Below are 24,184 nucleotides of genomic sequence, written 5' to 3'. Positions count from 1 at the left end.
GACTGGGTACGAGTATTCTGCTTAATTCAGATGCGCTGTCCATCACCACCCCCCTTTTCTGAATCGTTTTGTCCACCACAAGCGTGAAAGGGTATGCTCAGATGTGAGTCCCTTGCTCACTGCACCATCAGGATTCAAGCAAGCCGGGCCAAAGACGGCTGTAATGCCAGAAACCGGTCCCAGGAAGCTTGTTTCCTTTCCAGTAAAAGAATTGGCTCGGTAGTTTGGTCTGCCCTGTTCCCATGATGCACTGGGCCAGGGACAGACTAATTTGCATGTAGCCAGGTTCTGAGCTGGGATGGTGCAGTGAGCTAAAAAACAGTGATGGATCAAGCCCTGATCTCTTGACTGGGTACGAGTATTCTGCTTTATTCAGATTCTATGTCCATCACCACCCCCCTTTTCTGAATCGTTTTGTCCACCACAAGCGTGGAAGCGTATGCTCAGATGTGAGTCCCTTGCTCACTGCACAATCAGGATTCAAGCAAGCCGGGCCGAAGACGGCTGTAATGCCAGAAACCGGTCCCCGGAAGCTTGTTTCCTTTCCAGTAAAAGAATTGGCTTGGTAGTTTGGTCTGCCCTGTTCCCATGATGCACTGGGCCAGGGACAGACTAATTTGCATGTAGCCAGGTTCTGAGCCGGATGGTGCAGTGAGCTAAAAAACTGTGATGGATCAAGCCCTGATCTCTTGACTGGGTACGAGTATTCTGCTTAATTCAGATGCTCTGTCCATCACCACTCTCCTTTTCTGAATCGTTTTGTCCACCACAAGCGTGGAAGGGTATGCTCAGATGTGAGTTCCTTGCTCACTGCACCATCAGGATTCAAGCAAGCCGGGCCGAAGACGGCTGTAATGCCAGAAACCGGTCCCCGGAAGCTTGCTTCCTTTCCAGTAAAAGAATTGGCTCGGTAGTTTGGTCTGCCCTGTTCCCATGATGCACTGGGCCAGGGACAGACTAATTTGCATGTAGCCAGGTTCTGAGCTGGGATGGTGCAGTGAGCTAAAATCAGTGATGGATCAAGCCCTGATCTCTTGACTGGGTATGAGTATTCTGCTTAATTCAGATGCTCTGTCCATCCCCACCCCCCTTTTCTGAATCCTTTTGTCCACCACAAGCGTGGAAGGGTATGCTCAGATGTGAGTCCCTTGCTCACTGCACCATCAGGATTCAGCAAGCCGGGCCGAAGACGGCTGTAATGCCAGAAACCGGTCCCCGGAAGCTTGTTTAATTTCCAGTAAAAGAATTGGCTTGGTAGTTTGGTCTGCCCTGTTCCCATGATGCACTGGGCCAGGGACAGACTAATTTGCATGTAGCCAGGTTCTGAGCCGGATGGTGCAGTGAGCTAAAAAACTGTGATGGATCAAGCCCTGATCTCTTGACTGGGTACGAGTATTCTGCTTAATTCAGATGCTCTGTCCATCACCACCCTCCTTTTCTGAATCGTTTTGTCCACCACAAGCGTGGAAGGGTATGCTCAGATGTGAGTCCCTTGCTCACTGCACCATCAGGATTCAAGCAAGCCGGGCCGAAGACGGCTGTAATGCCAGAAACCGGTCCCCGGAAGCTTGTTTCCTTTCCAGTAAAAGAATTGGCTCGGTAGTTTGGTCTGCCCTGTTCCCATGATGCACTGGGCCAGGGACAGACTAATTTGCATGTAGCCAGGTTCTGAGCTGGGATGGTGCAGTGAGCTAAGAAACAGTAATGGATCAAGCCCTGATCTCTTGACTGGGTACGAGTATTCTGCTTAATTCAGATGCTCTGTCCATCACCACCCCCCTTTTCTGAATAGTTTTGTCCACCACAAGCGTGGAAGGGTATGCTCAGATGTGAGTCCCTTGCTCACTGCACCATCAGGATTCAAGCAAGCCGAGCCGAAGACGGCTGTAATGCCAGAAACCGGTCCCCGGAAGCTTGTTTCCTTTCCAGTAAAAATATTGGCTTGGTAGTTTGGTCTGCCCTGTTCCCATGATGCACTGGGCCAGGGACAGACTAATTTGCATGTAGCCAGGTTCTGAGCTGGGATGGTGCAGTGAGCTAAAAAACGGTGATGGATCAATCCCTGATCTCTTGACTGGGTACGAGTATTCTGCTTAATTCAGATGCTCTGTCCATCACCACCCCCCTTTTCTGAATCGTTTTGTCCACCACAAGCGTGGAAGGGTATGCTCAGATGTGAGTCCCTTGCTCACTGCACCATCAGGATTCAAGCAAGCCGGGACGAAGACGGCTGTAATGCCAGAAACCGGTCCCCGGAAGCTTGTTTCCTTTCCAGTAAAAGAATTGGCTTGGTAGTTTTGTCTGCCCTGTTCCCATGATGCACTGGGCCAGGGACAGACTAATATGCTTGTAGCCAGGTTCTGAGCTGGGATGGTGCAGTGAGCTAAAAAACGGTGATGGATCAAGCCCTGATCTCTTGACTGGGTACGAGTATTCTGCTTAATTCAGATGCTCTGTCCATCACCACCCCCCTTTTCTGAATCGTTTTGTCCACCACAAGCGTGGAAGGGTATGCTCAGATGTGAGTCCCTTGCTCACTGCACCATCAGGATTCAAGCAAGCCGGGACGAAGACGGCTGTAATGCCAGAAACCGGTCCCCGGAAGCTTGTTTCCTTTCCAGTAAATGAATTGGCTTGGTAGTTTTGTCTGCCCTGTTCCCATGATGCACTGGGCCAGGGACAGACTAATATGCTTGTAGCCAGGTTCTGAGCTGGGATGGTGCAGTGAGCTAAAAAACGGTGATGGATCAAGCCCTGATCTCTTGACTGGGTACGAGTATTCTGCTTAATTCAGATGCTCTGTCCATCACCACCCCCCTTTTCTGAATCGTTTTGCCACCACAAGCGTGGAAGGGTATGCTCAGATGTGAGTCCCTTGCTCACTGCACCATCAGGATTCAAGCAAGCCGGGCCGAAGACGGCTGTAATGCCAGAAACCGGTCCCCGGAAGCTTGTTTCCTTTCCAGTAAAAGAATTGGCTTGGTAGTTTGGTCTGCCCTGTTCCCATGATGCACTGGGCCAGAGACAGACTAAATTGCATGTAGCCAGGTTCTGAGCAGGGATGGTGCAGTGAGCTAAAAAACGGTGATGGATCAAGCCCTGATCTCTTGACTGGGTACGAGTATTCTGCTTAATTCAGATGCGCTGTCCATCACCACCCCCCTTTTCTGAATCGTTTTGTCCACCACAAGCGTGAAAGGGTATGCTCAGATGTGAGTCCCTTGCTCACTGCACCATCAGGATTCAAGCAAGCCGGGCCAAAGACGGCTGTAATGTCAGAAACCGGTCCCAGGAAGCTTGTTTCCTTTCCAGTAAAAGAATTGGCTCGGTAGTTTGGTCTGCCCTGTTCCCATGATGCACTGGGCCAGGGACAGACTAATTTGCATGTAGCCAGGTTCTGAGCTGGGATGGTGCAGTGAGCTAAAAAACAGTGATGGATCAAGCCCTGATCTCTTGACTGGGTACGAGTATTCTGCTTAATTCAGATTCTATGTCCATCACCACCCCCCTTTTCTGAATCGTTTTGTCCACCACAAGCGTGGAAGCGTATGCTCAGATGTGAGTCCCTTGCTCACTGCACAATCAGGATTCAAGCAAGCCGGGCCGAAGACGGCTGTAATGCCAGAAACCGGTCCCCGGAAGCTTGTTTCCTTTCCAGTAAAAGAATTGGCTTGGTAGTTTGGTCTGCCCTGTTCCCATGATGCACTGGGCCAGGGACAGACTAATTTGCATGTAGCCAGGTTCTGAGCCGGATGGTGCAGTGAGCTAAAAAACTGTGATGGATCAAGCCCTGATCTCTTGACTGGGTACGAGTATTCTGCTTAATTCAGATGCTCTGTCCATCACCACTCTCCTTTTCTGAATCGTTTTGTCCACCACAAGCGTGGAAGGGTATGCTCAGATGTGAGTTCCTTGCTCACTGCACCATCAGGATTCAAGCAAGCCAGGCCGAAGATGGCTGTAATGCCAGAAACCGGTCCCCGGAAGCTTGCTTCCTTTCCAGTAAAAGAATTGGCTCGGTAGTTTGGTCTGCCCTGTTCCCATGATGCACTGGGCCAGGGACAGACTAATTTGCATGTAGCCAGGTTCTGAGCTGGGATGGTGCAGTGAGCTAAAATCAGTGATGGATCAAGCCCTGATCTCTTGACTGGGTATGAGTATTCTGCTTAATTCAGATGCTCTGTCCATCCCCACCCCCCTTTTCTGAATCCTTTTGTCCACCACAAGCGTGGAAGGGTATGCTCAGATGTGAATCCCTTGCTCACTGCACCATCAGGATTCAGCAAGCCGGGCCAAAGACGGCTGTAATGCCAGAAACCGGTCCCCGGAAGCTTGTTTCCTTTCCAGTAAAAGAATTGGCTTGGTAGTTTGGTCTGCCCTGTTCCCATGATGCACTGGGCCAGGGACAGACTAATTTGCATGTAGCCAGGTTCTGAGCCGGATGGTGCAGTGAGCTAAAAAACTGTGATGGATCAAGCCCTGATCTCTTGACTGGGTACGAGTATTCTGCTTAATTCAGATGCTCTGTCCATCACCACCCTCCTTTTCTGAATCGTTTTGTCCACCACAAGCGTGGAAGGGTATGCTCAGATGTGAGTCCCTTGCTCACTGCACCATCAGGATTCAAGCAAGCCGGGCCGAAGACGGCTGTAATGCCAGAAACCGGTCCCCGGAAGCTTGTTTCCTTTCCAGTAAAAGAATTGGCTCGGTAGTTTGGTCTGCCCTGTTCCCATGATGCACTGGGCCAGGGACAGACTAATTTGCATGTAGCCAGGTTCTGAGCTGGGATGGTGCAGTGAGCTAAGAAACAGTAATGGATCAAGCCCTGATCTCTTGACTGGGTACGAGTATTCTGCTTAATTCAGATGCTCTGTCCATCACCACCCCCCTTTTCTGAATAGTTTTGTCCACCACAAGCGTGGAAGGGTATGCTCAGATGTGAGTCCCTTGCTCACTGCACCATCAGGATTCAAGCAAGCCGAGCCGAAGACAGCTGTAATGCCAGAAACCGGTCCCCGGAAGCTTGTTTCCTTTCCAGTAAAAATATTGGCTTGGTAGTTTGGTCTGCCCTGTTCCCATGATGCACTGGGCCAGGGACAGACTAATTTGCATGTAGCCAGGTTCTGAGCTGGGATGGTGCAGTGAGCTAAAAAACGGTGATGGATCAATCCCTGATCTCTTGACTGGGTACGAGTATTCTGCTTAATTCAGATGCTCTGTCCATCACCACCCCCCTTTTCTGAATCGTTTTGTCCACCACAAGCGTGGAAGGGTATGCTCAGATGTGAGTCCCTTGCTCACTGCACCATCAGGATTCAAGCAAGCCGGGACGAAGACGGCTGTAATGCCAGAAACCGGTCCCCGGAAGCTTGTTTCCTTTCCAGTAAAAGAATTGGCTTGGTAGTTTTGTCTGCCCTGTTCCCATGATGCACTGGGCCAGGGACAGACTAATATGCTTGTAGCCAGGTTCTGAGCTGGGATGGTGCAGTGAGCTAAAAAACGGTGATGGATCAAGCCCTGATCTCTTGACTGGGTACGAGTATTCTGCTTAATTCAGATGCTCTGTCCATCACCACCACCCTTTTCTGAATCGTTTTGCCACCACAAGCGTGGAAGGGTATGCTCAGATGTGAGTCCCTTGCTCACTGCACCATCAGGATTCAAGCAAGCCGGGCCGAAGACGGCTGTAATGCCAGAAACCGGTCCCCGGAAGCTTGTTTCCTTTCCAGTAAAAGAATTGGCTTGGTAGTTTGGTCTGCCCTGTTCCCATGATGCACTGGGCCAGAGACAGACTAATTTGCATGTAGCCAGGTTCTGAGCAGGGATGGTGCAGTGAGCTAAAAAACGGTGATGGATCAAGCCCTGATCTCTTGACTGGGTACGAGTATTCTGCTTAATTCAGATGCGCTGTCCATCACCACCCCCCTTTTCTGAATCGTTTTGTCCACCACAAGCGTGAAAGGTTATGCTCAGATGTGAGTCCCTTGCTCACTGCACCATCAGGATTCAAGCAAGCCGGGCCAAAGACGGCTGTAATGCCAGAAACCGGTCCCAGGAAGCTTGTTTCCTTTCCAGTAAAAGAATTGGCTCGGTAGTTTGGTCTGCCCTGTTCCCATGATGCACTGGGCCAGGGACAGACTAATTTGCATGTAGCCAGGTTCTGAGCTGGGATGGTGCAGTGAGCTAAAAAACAGTGATGGATCAAGCCCTGATCTCTTGACTGGGTACGAGTATTCTGCTTAATTCAGATTCTATGTCCATCACCACCCCCCTTTTCTGAATCGTTTTGTCCACCACAAGCGTGGAAGCGTATGCTCAGATGTGAGTCCCTTGCTCACTGCACCATCAGGATTCAAGCAAGCCAGGCCGAAGACGGCTGTAATGCCAGAAACCGGTCCCCGGAAGCTTGTTTCCTTTCCAGTAAAAGAATTGGCTTGGTAGTTTGGTCTGCCCTGTTCCCATGATGCACTGGGCCAGAGACAGACTAATTTGCATGTAGCCAGGTTCTGAGCAGGGATGGTGCAGTGAGCTAAAAAACTGTGATGGATCAAGCCCTGATCTCTTGACTGGGTACGAGTATTCTGCTTAATTCAGATGCGCTGTCCATCACCACCCCCCTTTTCTGAATCGTTTTGTCCACCACAAGCGTGAAAGGGTATGCTCAGATGTGAGTCCCTTGCTCACTGCACCATCAGGATTCAAGCAAGCCGGGCCAAAGACGGCTGTAATGCCAGAAACCGGTCCCAGGAAGCTTGTTTCCTTTCCAGTAAAAGAATTGGCTCGGTAGTTTGGTCTGCCCTGTTCCCATGATGCACTGGGCCAGGGACAGACTAATTTGCATGTAGCCAGGTTCTGAGCTGGGATGGTGCAGTGAGCTAAAAAACAGTGATGGATCAAGCCCTGATCTCTTGACTGGGTACGAGTATTCTGCTTAATTCACATTCTATGTCCATCACCACCCCCCTTTTCTGAATCGTTTTGTCCACCACAAGCGTGGAAGCGTATGCTCAGATGTGAGTCCCTTGCTCACTGCACAATCAGGATTCAAGCAAGCCGGGCCGAAGACGGCTGTAATGCCAGAAACCGGTCCCCGGAAGCTTGTTTCCTTTCCAGTAAAAGAATTGGCTTGGTAGTTTGGTCTGCCCTGTTCCCATGATGCACTGGGCCAGGGACAGACTAATTTGCATGTAGCCAGGTTCTGAGCCGGATGGTGCAGTGAGCTAAAAAACTGTGATGGATCAAGCCCTGATCTCTTGACTGGGTACGAGTATTCTGCTTAATTCAGATGCTCTGTCCATCACCACTCTCCTTTTCTGAATCGTTTTGTCCACCACAAGCGTGGAAGGGTATGCTCAGATGTGAGTTCCTTGCTCACTGCACCATCAGGATTCAAGCAAGCCGGGCCGAAGACGGCTGTAATGCCAGAAACCGGTCCCCGGAAGCTTGCTTCCTTTCCAGTAAAAGAATTGGCTCGGTAGTTTGGTCTGCCCTGTTCCCATGATGCACTGGGCCAGGGACAGACTAATTTGCATGTAGCCAGGTTCTGAGCTGGGATGGTGCAGTGAGCTAAAATCAGTGATGGATCAAGCCCTGATCTCTTGACTGGGTATGAGTATTCTGCTTAATTCAGATGCTCTGTCCATCCCCACCCCCCTTTTCTGAATCCTTTTGTCCACCACAAGCGTGGAAGGGTATGCTCAGATGTGAGTCCCTTGCTCACTGCACCATCAGGATTCAGCAAGCCGGGCCGAAGACGGCTGTAATGCCAGAAACCGGTCCCCGGAAGCTTGTTTAATTTCCAGTAAAAGAATTGGCTTGGTAGTTTGGTCTGCCCTGTTCCCATGATGCACTGGGCCAGGGACAGACTAATTTGCATGTAGCCAGGTTCTGAGCCGGATGGTGCAGTGAGCTAAAAAACTGTGATGGATCAAGCCCTGATCTCTTGACTGGGTACGAGTATTCTGCTTAATTCAGATGCTCTGTCCATCACCACCCTCCTTTTCTGAATCGTTTTGTCCACCACAAGCGTGGAAGGGTATGCTCAGATGTGAGTCCCTTGCTCACTGCACCATCAGGATTCAAGCAAGCCGGGCCGAAGACGGCTGTAATGCCAGAAACCGGTCCCCGGAAGCTTGTTTCCTTTCCAGTAAAAGAATTGGCTCGGTAGTTTGGTCTGCCCTGTTCCCATGATGCACTGGGCCAGGGACAGACTAATTTGCATGTAGCCAGGTTCTGAGCTGGGATGGTGCAGTGAGCTAAGAAACAGTAATGGATCAAGCCCTGATCTCTTGACTGGGTACGAGTATTCTGCTTAATTCAGATGCTCTGTCCATCACCACCCCCCTTTTCTGAATAGTTTTGTCCACCACAAGCGTGGAAGGGTATGCTCAGATGTGAGTCCCTTGCTCACTGCACCATCAGGATTCAAGCAAGCCGAGCCGAAGACGGCTGTAATGCCAGAAACCGGTCCCCGGAAGCTTGTTTCCTTTCCAGTAAAAATATTGGCTTGGTAGTTTGGTCTGCCCTGTTCCCATGATGCACTGGGCCAGGGACAGACTAATTTGCATGTAGCCAGGTTCTGAGCTGGGATGGTGCAGTGAGCTAAAAAACGGTGATGGATCAATCCCTGATCTCTTGACTGGGTACGAGTATTCTGCTTAATTCAGATGCTCTGTCCATCACCACCCCCCTTTTCTGAATCGTTTTGTCCACCACAAGCGTGGAAGGGTATGCTCAGATGTGAGTCCCTTGCTCACTGCACCATCAGGATTCAAGCAAGCCGGGACGAAGACGGCTGTAATGCCAGAAACCGGTCCCCGGAAGCTTGTTTCCTTTCCAGTAAAAGAATTGGCTTGGTAGTTTTGTCTGCCCTGTTCCCATGATGCACTGGGCCAGGGACAGACTAATATGCTTGTAGCCAGGTTCTGAGCTGGGATGGTGCAGTGAGCTAAAAAACGGTGATGGATCAAGCCCTGATCTCTTGACTGGGTACGAGTATTCTGCTTAATTCAGATGCTCTGTCCATCACCACCCCCCTTTTCTGAATCGTTTTGCCACCACAAGCGTGGAAGGGTATGCTCAGATGTGAGTCCCTTGCTCACTGCACCATCAGGATTCAAGCAAGCCGGGCCGAAGACGGCTGTAATGCCAGAAACCGGTCCCCGGAAGCTTGTTTCCTTTCCAGTAAAAGAATTGGCTTGGTAGTTTGGTCTGTCCTGTTCCCATGATGCACTGGGCCAGAGACAGACTAATTTGCATGTAGCCAGGTTCTGAGCAGGGATGGTGCAGTGAGCTAAAAAACGGTGATGGATCAAGCCCTGATCTCTTGACTGGGTACGAGTATTCTGCTTAATTCAGATGCGCTGTCCATCACCACCTCCCTTTTCTGAATCGTTTTGTCCACCACAAGCGTGAAAGGGTATGCTCAGATGTGAGTCCCTTGCTCACTGCACCATCAGGATTCAAGCAAGCCGGGCCAAAGACGGCTGTAATGCCAGAAACCGGTCCCAGGAAGCTTGTTTCCTTTCCAGTAAAAGAATTGGCTCGGTAGTTTGGTCTGCCCTGTTCCCATGATGCACTGGGCCAGGGACAGACTAATTTGCATGTAGCCAGGTTTGAAGGACTGGGTTCTTTTGGACCCAGCGGTGCCAGGGCACAACACCTGAAACCTTCGTGGGTAACCTGCTCCGGCGTACAAGTCACAGAGACACGGGACACTTCCTTCGACGTCAAAGATTCAAGGTTTATTTGCTGCAGGGAACACAGAAATCACAGGAAGTACATCGAGTGTAGTTCGGGGAGACTGCTTCAAATTAGTTCTGTGGATCGCTCCTTTTATACAGTTTTTACCCATAGGATAACATGATACACAAAAGTTTACAACCCGGTTCCCACAATTAGCCCTCAGAGGGGTCGTTTTGGTCACTTTGAAACACACAAGGTCCGGAACATAAGTGCGGAAACATTTGGCGGTTCCCAACTGTAAAAACCCATCTTCCCACCATTAGCAAATTCCAATCAGCAGTAAAGTAGATCGAAATAGGAACGAAGACAGGTGCAGAGGAAGACGGAGACAGTGGGGAGATCGGAAAGGGTGTAAAAGGGGAGGTATCGGGAAACACGAGATACAAGCATCAAAAGGGACGTGCCTAATGAGATGCACGGCTGAGACAATAAGTCCGTGCGGCAAGATGAGCCTCGTGCGGCGCCATCTGCCTTACAGTAGCAACCCCCTCGTCATAAAGACACTCACAAAGAACATGTGTCTTCCGCAAATATCTTGGGAGTCCCAGGGTCGCGAAGCGGACAGCGTCCGTTCGCTGGCTACTTGAGGGCAAGAGACAAAATGGATGCCGTATCTAAGATGGAACCCGTGGGTACAGATGAAAAACCCACATGACAAACGAACGGTTTAAGTTAGCACAGCGAAACTGCGCACACTTACTAAACTTGTCATTTGCGGTTCATAGATACCAGACTCGACCATATTCGTGCGAGTCGAAAACATCACTTACAATTGTCACGGAACCTCAGACGCTCCTTTTGCCCTCATGTAGGCAAGCACTAGTCGGAATCATACTCGATATTCATCAGACCATCGAGATGTTGCTGTAGCATAGCTCTGTCCAACCGAGTCCCCTTGGTAACAGATGGTTGTCTCATACACGTTGTAGCACAGAGGCCACATAAGGCAGGACCACACTGCACACAAAGGCAACACGTGAACAGGAACACTACCACAACCCCAATGATCATCAGAATTTTCCAACCCCAAGTCGACATCAGGCCCCAAAACCATCCAAGTAGCGTCCAATCCCCTACATCCACGTGTATGGATTCGGAGATCTTATGCAACCTCGAGATGGCTTGATAGACAGTGGGAGCGTTATCTGGAATAAAAATGCAGCAGCTCGAATGGATCACCTTACATACCCCACCGCGATCTGCTAAAATGACATCTAAAACCATACGGTTTTGTAACGTCATAAGTCTCTCCGCCTGAAGTTCTGTGGTGATATTACCAAGGGCACTGGCAGTAATATTAGCTGTCGATTCTACCACTCGAGTCAACTGTCTCAGGTTCCTACTATTAACCATAGGTCCCCAAAACGGGAGGAAACCCTTGAAAAAGTCTCCTGCCTCTTGACCGGCAGTATCCTCTTCGCTAATTACGCCTCGCACAACTCTAGTCTTATGATAATCGGCATCTACAGTGAACGTCGGAGGCAACAGATTTGCAATAAAACATGTGCCCATGAAGTCAGCGGGCAACCATGTGTATGCACGATCATAACAGATAAAGTATGTACCCTTGGCGGCCAGAAACACAGGGGACGAGAACATCGGCAGAATGTAATTTTCAGTGCAAGCACTTGCTCCAAGTCGGGCTTGCGATCTTCGGCCACGACCCATAAGACAAAAATTACCAGTGTGGGGTACGACCCATATTGGAGGCGAGCTTTTAAGCTGCTTTTCACTAGTGAACACACTATATTCACCTCTACTTAGGACCTTATAGGCTTGTACCTCTTCTTCAGGGATAAGCGAAGGATCATAGATCTCACTATCTAGGTCCTCTATGGCTATCGATAAAGGCTTCTGATACGAGGTAGGACCAGAGTAGGGGGAACGTGGTTCTCGAATGGGGTGGAAACCCAGTGCGCTTCGAAACATTGTTTGAAATGCTCGAGCTGACCCTTGGGAACTATACGGTAACACCAGATATGGAATTCCCTTGTCCGTAGTATGTGGCATCAACCCACACACCCAACAATTAGTAGTATTAACCACTAACTGATGCTGATGGAGGAGCTGAATAAAGGAATTGTTGCGGAATTCTACACGTCTAGCCTGCTCGTGTTCCGGTAACATATGAAAGGAATGGGGAGAAGCAGTAGAGGTAAGGTTAGGGTAAGGAGTAGGGGTAGGTGTAGCAGAAGGTAGGAAGTAAGACATCGTGTAATACACCCCACCCGCCAATAATGCAGAAGCAGTCAAAAACAATACAAACAGTTGGAATATAAAGCATTTGGTACGACTGAGTTGCTGCAGCTTGAATCTATGGACTTGAGCCCCTTCCAAATCATTCAGCTTCGAGAATGCCATCCCCTACGACCGTCCGCAACGTTTCTTGACGCACTCCGTTCTGTGCAGCAATAGTCAATCCCCAGGAGTTCCTAGGAACCGACGGCCTTTAACCTAGCGTCAAGACCTACTGTCCAGAAGGAAGTACGCGCGCGGCCCTACGGCCTTCAATACACAATATGTATGTACAAGCACAATGTCTCTCAGCTGTGGAAGTAAAAAAGGATACAAGGAAGGAAACTCAATATATATATATGTACACAATTCACGGTGATACGAATGTTCAAAACTGATCACGGGAAACGAGGATAATGCAGTTGTCAGTTTCAGCAAAGCAAGAAAAATTTTATTTGTCCTTAGTGCGAGATCGCAAAGAATATCTGTGTTTCCCGGGACGTGTCTGCTCGTCGAACAAAGGATCTGTTGAAGAGACAGCGTCCTGCTGATCAGTTGATTGTTCTGGTCTTGAGTCTTTTGCTGACAATTGTTCAACAGTGGCTTTCTGCTGCGCTGAGGATTCTCCAACAGGCTGTGCGTCGCTGAAAGGCACAAACGCCGGCAATGTTTCTGTTTCTGTTGACACAATGCCTTTCCTTACCCACGGGTCTGCCGGCAAAGGAATAGGGACTCGCTTGGTGTGCGTAGCATGCACCCAATTTTTACGCCCCTCAAGACGAACGGCAGTCCTCGTGGCCAGGAGCACCTGGTAAGGTCCGGTAAATCTTGGGTCCAGATTGTTCTTGCGTGAAAAGTTGCGTGTAACCACCCAGTCTCCGGGCTGGAGCTGGTGGCCTGGACCCTCCGTCTGCGTAGGCAATGCGTCGTAAACCTGTTGGTGAATTAACCTCAGTTTAGCAGTCAAGTCATGTAAGTAGTCAATCAACATTGGATACTCAAGATCAGAAAACATTCCTGGCCTAGGAACCCCCCACACATTCGCAGGACGACCGAACACTATCTCATAGGGGCTAAGCCCTACTCGGGAGTGTACAGTCGCCCTAGTTGACAGTAATGCTAAGGGTAAAGCGTCAGGCCACGAAAGACCAGTCGTAGCCTGAATCTTTGCCAGCTTTAGTTTAAGGGTGCCATTGTACCCTTCAACTAATCCAGCTGACTGGGGATGATTGGCGCTGTGGAATTTTTGATTTATTCCAAGGCCCTTACACACACTCTTCATCACACTTCCAACAAACTCACTTCCGTTATCTGACCATACGACTCTAGGCATTCCATACCGAGGAAAGTATTCCTTCAGTAGTATTTTCGCAGTAGACAAAGCAGTATTGTCTTTGAGAGGATAGGCCTCGATCCATCGGGAGAATGCGCAAACCACAACTAAAACGTATTTCAAGTTATTGCATCGTTCCATATGGATGAAGTCCAATTGGATCACCTCAAAGGGATACGAAGGAGGAGCAAAACTGCCAGGAGGAGTTGGGGTTCCTTTGCCAGGATTGTACATTATGCACACCATACAATTCTTCACCAGACGTTCAGCACATTTCGTAATGCCATCATTCTTCCACACAGGCGACAGCAACTTGCAAATACCTTTCGCGCTAATATGTGCTAACCCATGTGCCATTGTCACAACAGCCAGCACATACGCATCAGGCAACAACCATCTTTTCTGATCCGACAAATCAATCCAGCAACCACTCGCATCCAACTTTCCCGTACTTTCTTTCCACTTCGCTTTTTCAGTCTCGGTGGCCTCGTTCTGAATTGCTTTCACGCTCTCAACAGTATCTTCACACATACTTGATTCTGTAGGCCACCTGACCGAACTCGTCACATACATTCGAGTGCTAAGGTTCCGGGCAGTCTCCTTAGCAATCTCATCCGCAAACGCATTACCACGACCAACATCATCCGTCACTTTACGATGCGCACTACACTTAACAATCGCAACTTGTGTAGGCAAAGTCAATGCATCCAAAAGATCGTTCACAAGCTGGCCATGCTGTATCTTCGTACCGTGGGATGTCAAGAAACCACGCTCTCGCCACAATCGTCCAAAACTATGCGCTACACCAAAAGCGTATTGGCTATCGGTGTACACATTCACACGTTTCCCTTTTGCTAACACACATGCTCTAGTAAGAGCGATCAGCTCTGCAGCTTGGGCAGAATTCTGATTCAACCTTGCGGTTTCAACAACAGTATTCAATGTTACAACAGCATAAGCAGTAGTCACATCACCATTCGGCAACTTAAAACATGACCCATCCACATACAGAGTGCCATCCGGATCTTCCAATGGGGTGTTTTTAAGGTCCACTCGACCTTTCGTTTCCTCTTCCGTCTTCAAGTAGCAGTCATGTTCTGCTACTTCATCTGACTCTGCACTAATTGGTAACAAAGTTGCCGGATTTAGGACATTACAACGTTTTATCTGAATGTGGCTTGCCAAGAGCGTCAATTCGTACCCAGACAACCTCGCACTCGTCAAGTGCTGAGTTTTCGTTCGATTCAAAAGAGTATCGACTGCATGCGGAACCATCACCGTAAGCATATTATCCATGACCAATCCTGCTGATTGTCGGATGGAGACCGCAGCTGCCGCAGTTGCTCTCAAACAACTCGGCAATGCTCTAGCTACTGGGTCCAAGGTCGAGGAAAAATATGCACATGGACGCTGTTTACCACCAAAAGGTTGCGTTAAGACACTCAAAGCACAACCTTCCCTCTCGTGAACATATAACGTGAACGGCTTGCCGTAGTCAGGGGTACCTAACACAGGGGCCGAACACAATGAATCACGTAGTTCAGAAAAACTTTTCTGACATTCTTCCGTCCATGGTAAAGGAGTTGAAACATCCTTGCACGTAAGAGCCACCAATGGTTTCGCTAGCAATGAAAAGTTAGGAATCCATTGCCTGCAGTACGACGTGATACCTAGAAAGGCACGCACGTCTCTTTGGGTTTTTGGCACAGCCATTCGCGCAATCGCTGCAATTCTCTCTGGGGTCAATCTCCTTCCCTCCTTTGACAATAAGTGACCTAGATAGGTTACTTCTTGACAACAATATTGGAGTTTAGAAGGTGACACCTTGTGATTTAACTCACAGAGATGTTGCAGCAACGACACCGTAGCAATTTTGCAAATGTCCTGAGTATCGGCAGCCACCAATAAGTCGTCGACGTATTGGATTAAGGCCGCACCAACCGGCAACCGAAACGCATCCAGTTGACCCTTCAAGGCTTGACTGTAAATCGATGGACTTTCACAGTAGCCCTGAGGAGCGCGTTTGAACCGGAAGCTACGTCCACCGAGAGAGAAACCGAAAAGGTCCCTGCTCTGTTCGGCAATCGGGATGCTGAAAAACGCATTTTTCAAGTCAATCACCGAAAACCATGATGCAGTAGCTGGAATCAGAGTCAGTAGCGCCGTGATGTCAGGCACAACAGGAAATTGAGGAACCACTATTTTATTTACCTCCCGTAAATCGATAACAAAGCGATAAACAGACGGTTTTGTAGGATCTGTGCGTTTAAGAATGGGCAGCACAGGGCTATTGCACACGTTTCCTCGAGTCTCTTCAATAACATCTTTCTCGATCAGGTCATAGATGATCGCTAACAAAGCTCGTTCACCATCAAGGGAGATACGATACTGGGGAATACGTGGCAATCGCACATTCGATTTCAACTGAACAACATAAGGGGAGATATCAAGTAGGCCCACGTCATTTGGACCCGTCGCCCACAAAGACGCAGGAAGAGAACTCAATTCCGGTGGAAGCTTATCGAGAGACAAATACATGGGAGAGACTACCCTCTCTCCTAACGTAAGCTTTACACCCGCAGGAGAACAGTACAAATTTGCGTACAAACGTTTAAGCAAATCCAGACCCAAAAGATTTTCACCACAACCAGTGGTCAAAATCAACGGAGCTTCTAGCTCACGTGGCCCAATTTGAAGGGGCAAAGGGCGTGAAACTGGATTGCTAACGGGGGCGCCAGAGAATCCAACGGAAACATTTGTTAAGCCAGACAAAGGTGCGCCAGGGAGTTTCGAATGCATGATAGAACTTTTCGCTGCACCAGTGTCCAACAGAAAAGGCTCAACGACGCCCGATGTAGCAACTGCGACGTAAGGCCCTCTCTGATCAACCGGAACTGATACCACTCCCTCTCCTTGTCTTTGGCTGTCCTAGTAATTACTGTCGTCAGTTCCCTGATCGACGTAATAATCGTCTACGTTGTACTGCGCAGATCGTCCTTGCGATGATCCACGTTGATCAAAACAGTTATTAGAAGTGGACGAATTGTCTGAGCGATCGTTCTGAGCACCACGACCTCTACCACGTGATGCGTGCTGTGAACCACCACGACCTCCTTTAGACGAATTACCACTATTACGTTCGTTCAAAGCAGGACAATCAAATTTAATGTGTCCTTCCTGTCTACAATAAGCACATTGATTGTACCCTAACGAGGATCTGTGGAAGGAGGAATCATTACGTGGCTGCGATCGATTCGATTGTGGCTGCGATCTATTCTGTTGGGGCGCATTCTGATTAGAACGCGGCGGATACGCTTGTTGCAACAACACTTTAGTTTTTAGGTCTTTCGTCTTTTTGTCAGCACGGTCATTCTCCTCTTTCTCCCTATTTTCATAATATTGTGCCGTAGCCAATATCTGAGCTGAGGTAGAAACGGCCCATGCACTTTCCGAATTCTTTAATTTAGTGCTTAAATCGTGCAACAAATTCGACACAAATTTATCCACAAACAACCTCTGTCCACCCTCAGTACTCATATCCTGTCCACTATGGTCAATGAATGCTTCCTCAAACCTCGTAAAGAAGTCTGAGACACTCTCATCCTTCTTCTGCTTACAGGCTGACAACTTGTCCCAATTGACTCTCATGGCTGGCATAAGCGTTTTCATTAACGTTATGATGCGTTGAGGGAGAGCAGTAATCAACTGCTCAGGTTTAGCGCCACCAACTTGCAACCCATCTGCCGCTACAATGGCCGCCCAATCACCACCTAGTTCGTTTGCGTGATTTTCCTGACGAATCTTAGCCCATACCGGTTGCGGTACGACATTACCAAACAACATGTCGATATCAGCAAGATTCATTACCGTAGCATCTACGAGCTGCGATAATTCTTTGTAATACCCTGCAGGATTTTTGCGAGGGTCAGGCAAAGATTGCTTCACCTGTAATACTTCCGATCTTTTCCATGGGAGGTGTATCCATACTCTCTGGAAGAATGGCGGAACCGGGGGGTTTGCCCCGGGATTACCTGGCATCCAAACTGGCGGAACTTCACGCATAGGATATTGGCCAGACTCGTCTGATTGTTTTTCAATATCCTCAACGAACAATGCATTTGGGATTGGAGCGGGACGGAAAGATAGCAACCGCTCAATAGCACGTCGGACGTTAGTATCGACTATCAGTCCATTAGCGAACTGAAGTCGAAGCTCAGACAGGGCGGTCAGCACCTCGTCAGGCGCATCGGCCGCTATCTGATCATGAAGGAACTTGCACATTTCGTCAAACACGTATCTCTGAGTTGGTATGTTGAATTGACTAAACGTTTCGAGAACAACACGGGGTGGATTTCTAAGAGGGTTTACCATCCAACCCATCGCCATATTGTACAGCGCAGCGCGTTCTCTGTTTCCAGGAAGCTGGCTACGTCTCTGAGGACCATCGGAACCAGCAGACCCATGAACAGGTCCGAGCGACTGAAAGAAGCTTGTCGCAAGGGGAGAATTACGATTACGAGTAGAGGGAGAAGAGTAAGACACAGGACTAACAAGAGAAGGAGTAGAAACAGTAGCAGCAACAGGGGTCAACAAAACAGGAGCAGTAGCGGGAGCAGGAGTATGTGGAAGCGGAGGAGCAGTAGGAATAGAGACAGACAAGGGAGCAGGAACAGACGGAAGAGCGGGTGCAGGTTGAGGAACAGGCAGAGGAACAATAGGTGGAAGAACAGGTACGGCAGGGACCACGGGAGCTGCGGTACCCTGTACGTACGGAGGTGGCGACTTCATAAGATAAGACATTAAAGGATCCTCAACTGCTTCTTCCTTCTTATCCGACTCCGTAGGCAAAGCAGGATAACATTTATCTATGGTCATACGCTGTAGTCTGTCAAACACTTCCTTATCCTTATCCTCCTTATCACGCTGGAACTGCTCAGCTTTCTTTACTATGGTAGCAACATTATCTCGCTGACTACGTTTATTCTGTCTGATCTCTTTCTGTCGGGCTTCTTTGCGCCACAATCGAAAGGCATCAAACATGGCCGGCCTTGATTTACGTTCGAACAACTTCATTTCTAGATTATCTAAGATCGACGTTTCGAAGCTACCGTGAGGTGGCCAACGAAGGTCGCCGTCTTTCTTTGTATATTTAACCCAATAATCATTAAAGGTAATCGGGCCTAGCCCATGTTTACTATATAAGTCATAAGTAGGAGTTCCAACCGGAGGTATCGGACACGAGTCCTCCAGTCGGGAATCCGCACCACAAGGTCTGAAACAACTGAACAAAGTACTGCGACCAGGCATCTTGCACACTAGCCGAGTTTCACAAACTTCAAGGGTTACGGGATTTACCAAGTCCCAGCAAAGAACAAAACCCTCGGTTTTTGGCGGCTGCAGTCGTCAAACAATACAACAACAAAGTACGCTAGCAAAGTGTCACCGACAAAAACACTCACACAGCGTGCACAACAAAAACACTCGCTAAAGTGTCAACAACCAAGAACTCTGGGAGCGACCCACAAATACTTAACTCAAAGATCGATGGCGTCACCAGGAAGGCCCGTCAATCGTCTCGCTATACCAAGGTCTACGCCAGGCGCCAAAACAGGTCTACAGTCAGGGCAGCAGTCCGTCGCAGCCGTCAGGAGGCGGGAATCTTCGCGGGAAAAGTCTTCGGGCCACTTATTTCGACAACAGGATCGATGAAGCGGAGTGCACCTTCCCTCGGAGATTTCACACGAAGTTCCTCACGATCGTCGGGCTTGGACCGGTACCACTGATGCAGCCCCACGTTGGGCGCCAACTGAAGGACTGGGTTCTTTTGGACCCAGCGGTGCCAGGGCACAACACCTGAAACCTTCGTGGGTAACCTGCTCCGGCGTACAAGTCACAGAGACACGGGACACTTCCTTCGACGTCAAAGATTCAAGGTTTATTTGCTGCAGGGAACACAGAAATCACAGGAAGTACATCGAGTGTAGTTCGGGGAGACTGCTTCAAATTAGTTCTGTGGATCGCTCCTTTTATACAGTTTTTACCCATAGGATAACATGATACACAAAAGTTTACAACCCGGTTCCCACAATTAGCCCTCAGAGGGGTCGTTTTGGTCACTTTGAAACACACAAGGTCCGGAACATAAGTGCGGAAACATTTGGCGGTTCCCAACTGTAAAAACCCATCTTCCCACCATTAGCAAATTCCAATCAGCAGTAAAGTAGATCGAAATAGGAACGAAGACAGGTGCAGAGGAAGACGGAGACAGTGGGGAGATCGGAAAGGGTGTAAAAGGGGAGGTATCGGGAAACACGAGATACAAGCATCAAAAGGGACGTGCCTAATGAGATGCACGGCTGAGACAATAAGTCCGTGCGGCAAGATGAGCCTCGTGCGGCGCCATCTGCCTTACAGTAGCAACCCCCTCGTCATAAAGACACTCACAAAGAACATGTGTCTTCCGCAAATATCTTGGGAGTCCCAGGGTCGCGAAGCGGACAGCGTCCGTTCGCTGGCTACTTGAGGGCAAGAGACAAAATGGATGCCGTATCTAAGATGGAACCCGTGGGTACAGATGAAAAACCCACATGACAAACGAACGGTTTAAGTTAGCACAGCGAAACTGCGCACACTTACTAAACATGTCATTTGCGGTTCATAGATACCAGACTCGACCATATTCGTGCGAGTCGAAAACATCACTTACAATTGTCACGGAACCTCAGGTTCTGAGCTGGGATGGTGCAGTGAGCTAAAAAACAGTGATGGATCATGCCCTGATCTCTTGACTGGGTACGAGTATTCTGCTTAATTCAGATTCTATGTCCATCACCACCCCCCTTTTCTGAATCGTTTTGTCCACCACAAGCGTGGAAGCGTATGCTCAGATGTGAGTCCCTTGCTCACTGCACAATCAGGATTCAAGCAAGCCGGGCCGAAGACGGCTGTAATGCCAGAAACCTGTCCCCGGAAGCTTGTTTCCTTTCCAGTAAAAGAATTGGCTTGGTAGTTTGGTCTGCCCTGTTCCCATGATGCACTGGGCCAGGGACAGACTAATTTGCATGTAGCCAGGTTCTGAGCCGGATGGTGCAGTGAGCTAAAAAACTGTGATGGATCAAGCCCTGATCTCTTGACTGGGTACGAGTATTCTGCTTAATTCAGATGCTCTGTCCATCACCACCCCCCTTTTCTGAATAGTTTTGTCCACCACAAGCGTGGAAGGGTATGCTCAGATGTGAGTCCCTTGCTCACTGCACCATCAGGATTCAAGCAAGCCGAGCCGAAGACGGCTGTAATGCCAGAAACCGGTCCCCGGAAGCTTGTTTCCTTTCCAGTAAAAATATTGGCTTGGTAGTTTGGTCTGCCCTGTTCCCATGATGCACTGGGCCAGGGACAGACTAATTTGCATGTAGCCAGGTTCTGAGCTGGGATGGTGCAGTGAGCTAAAAAACGGTGATGGATCAATCCCTGATCTCTTGACTGGGTACGAGTATTCTGCTTAATTCAGATGCTCTGTCCATCACCACCCCCCTTTTCTGAATCGTTTTGTCCACCACAAGCGTGGAAGGGTATGCTCAGATGTGAGTCCCTTGCTCACTGCACCATCAGGATTCAAGCAAGCCGGGACGAAGACGGCTGTAATGCCAGAAACCGGTCCCCGGAAGCTTGTTTCCTTTCCAGTAAAAGAATTGGCTTGGTAGTTTTGTCTGCCCTGTTCCCATGATGCACTGGGCCAGGGACAGACTAATATGCTTGTAGCCAGGTTCTGAGCTGGGATGGTGCAGTGAGCTAAAAAACGGTGATGGATCAAGCCCTGATCTCTTGACTGGGTACGAGTATTCTGCTTAATTCAGATGCTCTGTCCATCACCACCCCCCTTTTCTGAATCGTTTTGCCACCACAAGCGTGGAAGGGTATGCTCAGATGTGAGTCCCTTGCTCACTGCACCATCAGGATTCAAGCAAGCCGGGCCGAAGACGGCTGTAATGCCAGAAACCGGTCCCCGGAAGCTTGTTTCCTTTCCAGTAAAAGAATTGGCTTGGTAGTTTGGTCTGCCCTGTTCCCATGATGCACTGGGCCAGAGACAGACTAATTTGCATGTAGCCAGGTTCTGAGCAGGGATGGTGCAGTGAGCTAAAAAACGGTGATGGATCAAGCCCTGATCTCTTGACTGGGTACGAGTATTCTGCTTAATTCAGATGCGCTGTCCATCACCACCCCCCTTTTCTGAATCGTTTTGTCCACCACAAGCGTGAAAGGGTATGCTCAGATGTGAGTCCCTTGCTCACTGCACCATCAGGATTCAAGCAAGCCGGGCCAAAGACGGCTGTAATGCCAGAAACCGGTCCCAGGAAGCTTGTTTCCTTTCCAGTAAAAGAATTGGCTCGGTAGTTTGGTCTGCCCTGTTCCCATGATGCACTGGGCCAGGGACAGACTAATTTGCATGTAGCCAGGTTCTGAGCTGGGATGGTGCAGTGAGCTAAAAAACAGTGATGGATCATGCCCTGATCTCTTGACTGGGTACGAGTATTCTGCTTAATTCAGATTCTATGTCCATCACCACCCCCCTTTTCTGAATCGTTTTGTCCACCACAAGCGTGGAAGCGTATGCTCAGATGTGAGTCCCTTGCTCACTGCACAATCAGGATTCAAGCAAGCCGGGCCGAAGACGGCTGTAATGCCAGAAACCGGTCCCCGGAAGCTTGTTTCCTTTCCAGTAAAAGAATTGGCTTGGTAGTTTGGTCTGCCCTGTTCCCATGATGCACTGGGCCAGGGACAGACTAATTTGCATGTAGCCAGGTTCTGAGCCGGATGGTGCAGTGAGCTAAAAAACTGTGATGGATCAAGCCCTGATCTCTTGACTGGGTACGAGTATTCTGCGTAATTCAGATGCTCTGTCCATCACCACTCTCCTTTTCTGAATCGTTTTGTCCACCACAAGCGTGGAAGGGTATGCTCAGATGTGAGTTCCTTGCTCACTGCACCATCAGGATTCAAGCAAGCCGGGCCGAAGACGGCTGTAATGCCAGAAACCGGTCCCCGGAAGCTTGCTTCCTTTCCAGTAAAAGAATTGGCTCGGTAGTTTGGTCTGCCCTGTTCCCATGATGCACTGGGCCAGGGACAGACTAATTTGCATGTAGCCAGGTTCTGAGCTGGGATGGTGCAGTGAGCTAAAATCAGTGATGGATCAAGCCCTGATCTCTTGACTGGGTATGAGTATTCTGCTTAATTCAGATGCTCTGTCCATCCCCACCCCCCTTTTCTGAATCCTTTTGTCCACCACAAGCGTGGAAGGGTATGCTCAGATGTCAGTCCCTTGCTCACTGCACCATCAGGATTCAGCAAGCCGGGCCGAAGACGGCTGTAATGCCAGAAACCGGTCCCCGGAAGCTTGTTTCCTTTCCAGTAAAAGAATTGGCTTGGTAGTTTGGTCTGCCCTGTTCCCATGATGCACTGGGCCAGGGACAGACTAATTTGCATGTAGCCAGGTTCTGAGCCGGATGGTGCAGTGAGCTAAAAAACTGTGATGGATCAAGCCCTGATCTCTTGACTGGGTACGAGTATTCTGCTTAATTCAGATGCTCTGTCCATCACCACCCTCCTTTTCTGAATCGTTTTGTCCACCACAAGCGTGGAAGGGTATGCTCAGATGTGAGTCCCTTGCTCACTGCACCATCAGGATTCAAGCAAGCCGGGCCGAAGACGGCTGTAATGCCAGAAACCGGTCCCCGGAAGCTTGTTTCCTTTCCAGTAGAAGAATTGGCTCTGTAGTTTGGTCTGCCCTGTTCCCATGATGCACTGGGCCAGGGACAGACTAATTTGCATGTAGCCAGGTTCTGAGCTGGGATGGTGCAGTGAGCTAAGAAACAGTAATGGATCAAGCCCTGATCTCTTGACTGGGTACGAGTATTCTGCTTAATTCAGATGCTCTGTCCATCACCACCCCCCTTTTCTGAATAGTTTTGTCCACCACAAGCGTGGAAGGGTATGCTCAGATGTGAGTCCCTTGCTCACTGCACCCTCAGGATTCAAGCAAGCGGGGCCGAAGACGGCTGTAATGCCAGAAACCGGTCCCCGGAAGCTTGTTTCCTTTCCAGTAAAAGAATTGGCTCGGTAGTTTGGTCTGCCCTGTTCCCATGATGCACTGGGCCAGGGACAGACTAATTTGCATGTAGCCAGGTTCTGAGCTGGGATGGTGCAGTGAGCTAAAAAACGGTGATGGATCAAGCCCTGATCTCTTGACTGGGTACGAGTATTCTGCTTAATTCAGATGCTCTGTCCATCACCACCCTCCTTTTCTGAATCGTTTTTTCCACCACAAGCGTGGAAGGGTATGCTCAGATGTGAGTTCCTTGCTCACTGCACCATCAGGATTCAAGCAAGCCGGGCCGAAGACGGCTGTAATGCCAGAAACCGGTCCCCGGAAGCTTGTTTCCTTTCCAGTAAAAGAATTGGCTTGGTAGTTTGGTCTGCCCTGTTCCCATGATGCACTGGGCCAGGGACAGACTAATTTGCATGTAGCCAGGTTCTGAGCTGGGATGGTGCAGTGAGCTAAAAAACGGTGATGGATCAAGCCCTGATCTCTTAACTGGGTACGATTATTCTGCTTAATTCAGATGCTCTGTCCATCACCACCCCCCTTTTCTGAATCGTTTTGTCCACCACAAGCGTGGAAGGGTATGCTAAGATGTGAGTCCCTTGCTCACTGCACCATCAGGATTCAAGCAAGCCGGGCCGAAGACGGCTGTAATGCCAGAAACCGGTCCCCGGAAGCTTGTTTCCTTTCCAGTAAAAGAATTGGCTCGGTAGTTTGGTCTGCCCTGTTCCCATGATGCACTGGGCCAGGGACAGACTAATTTGCATGTAGCCAGG

The sequence above is a fragment of the Lissotriton vulgaris genome, chromosome 1_1 (assembly GCF_964263255.1).
Source record: "Lissotriton vulgaris chromosome 1_1, aLisVul1.2, whole genome shotgun sequence".
Classification (NCBI taxonomy): Eukaryota; Metazoa; Chordata; class Amphibia; order Caudata; family Salamandridae; genus Lissotriton; species Lissotriton vulgaris.
This window is presented reverse-complemented; position numbering follows the sequence as displayed.